The sequence below is a fragment of the Mizuhopecten yessoensis genome, unplaced genomic scaffold, assembly GCF_002113885.1.
Source record: "Mizuhopecten yessoensis strain PY_sf001 unplaced genomic scaffold, ASM211388v2 hete_36183372, whole genome shotgun sequence".
NCBI classification, from domain to species: Eukaryota; Metazoa; Mollusca; class Bivalvia; order Pectinida; family Pectinidae; genus Mizuhopecten; species Mizuhopecten yessoensis.
In genome coordinates this window covers 4361-6369 of record NW_018485628.1, presented here as the reverse complement: position 1 = coordinate 6369, position 2009 = coordinate 4361, and the positions used below count along the sequence as shown (strand labels likewise).

Sequence of the window (2009 nt, the reverse complement as noted above, 5' to 3'; positions counted from 1 at the left end):
ATTTAATTCAACTGTTTGAAAGGTTTGCAAGTGTACTAATATTGATGCAACGCATAGTTAAGGTATTATAGCAATTATATATAGAAGGGTCATTCATTTCTTTTTCTGTTTCTCCATCATTTTATGTCCTCACAACACACCACTGTGCACCTGTTTGCTATTTTTGATTGTCAGATAAATACCTGTTTAAGTTTCTTCATTCATCAAACTAACATTCATTAAAACAGATTGAGAAGAATTGTGTCATCCTACAAACATTTCTACAACACTGGTAGTATACTTACCTGATTACCATGTAAGTCCAGCACATCCAGTTTACAAAGTGTTTCTAAATTTTCTATTCTTTTAATTCTGAAATAAGATGAAAAATGTTACAGCATACAAATAAACCAAGCAATTGGCTATACTCCAATATTCCCCTGATTTTTAACATTTTTGGAGAGAAAAACATTTCCCCCCTGGTCTGTCGGATTTCTTTAAAAACCAATAATTTTTCACAATCGCCTCATTTTCAATTTTTTCAAATCAAACTCTGGATGGACTACTATTGGAGACATGCTAGTCTAAATCTCTAAGAATACAGATTTAGACACATGATTATATCTACGTTTATCTCATTCACCCCTACATATTTAAACTGAACTTACCCAGTCTTTGATATGGTAAGGTTCAAATGGGACTTTAGGGGTGACTGGGTTAAAATACATAAAACTAGTCTACAATATTCTTGCATCAAAATACTTGAAAAAATGCAATGGACTCAAAAACGTTTGAACAGCTATTATCTCCATTTCTGAATATTTCTTCAGTCCCCAACATGATCTAATAAGATAGATATTTCTTCCAGGAACATGTTTGGTGTCCGTTAAATCCTAAAGTAATGCTGGGACCACTTACTTGTTCTTGCCCAACATGAGTACCCGTAAAGACTTGAGTGCACTGAGGCCGGAAATCTCCTCAATCTGGTTATCATACAGGTCGAGGAAGATGAGGCGCTTCAGGGAGCTGAGGTGCTGGATCTTGTTGATCATGTTGTGTTGGTAGTTCAGCAGCCGAAGCTGTTCCTCTCCCTCCAGTATCGGACATACTGTCAGTTTCCGTCTATAATTAAAACATGATTTTACTCCTCGCCCTTCATCTCTATAAATAAAATGCACTCAATTTTACTCCTCTCCCTCTAGTATCAGATATAATGTACGTGTAATACATCTATAACTAAAACAGTCAGTTTTATGCCTTACTGACCTGTATCAGACATACTGTAATGTTATGTCCATAGATTTTACTATATGTATTTCATGATCAAAGGGAAGTAACTTGTGATTTTGGTTTGTTTGGATATAGAACACTTGCACATTAATTTGTGAAAAATAACTGTAACATTAATACATTCGTTGGTAGTGTGGATGAGTGGATGACGTTACATCTGATAGATCCTTTCGCAGTATTCCATATTTTCCCCTTAATTTTTGAAATTCTAACAGAGTTGAAATCCAGAACATTAGATGTGGGGATGTAAATTGTTGAATTATGGACCTCAAGACGTGACTAGATGGATTGTAAACATTACACATTTTATGGAGATGGAAACTGTCCGACACTCTGGACCCTCAACACCTAACACATGGTTAGCAGTGTTATGTATACTTTTTACGGGACGGAAACAGACCTGTCTAGGTTGAGTCTGTCTGGATTGGAAGACCTTTCATCAGGAGTGCGATACACCACTGGTATACCAGGGGCTGACGGACTTTCTGCGAATATCACTCGGTCCCCTACAACAAAGAACAATCGGAATGTTAACGCTGTAATCTCAATATGGACCAAACAAAATTTACCATTGCTTGGCAATAAAATATACCCTACAAAATTCACTTGGCAATTATATCAATGATGAAATACCATGTGCCAATTGTCATCACCACGTTGTTATTATAATGTCATAAAACTGTAAAAATACTTATTTTACCGCACTCAAATTTTAGTGTAATATCAAGTTTTGACAAGTT

The 2009-nt window shown here is 35.7% G+C and overlaps 1 long non-coding RNA gene across 1 annotated transcript; it reads right to left on the bottom strand.

The window, feature by feature from the left end:
- Positions 1-284: 284 nt before the first annotated feature.
- LOC110444868 lies at positions 285-1771 on the bottom strand. The gene is made up of 3 exons (XR_002462290.1): positions 1670-1771; positions 898-1101; positions 285-351 (listed from the first exon to the last, which is right to left on the bottom strand). It is a non-coding gene; the product is annotated as an uncharacterized LOC110444868 (long non-coding RNA).
- Positions 1772-2009: the final 238 nt, after the last annotated feature.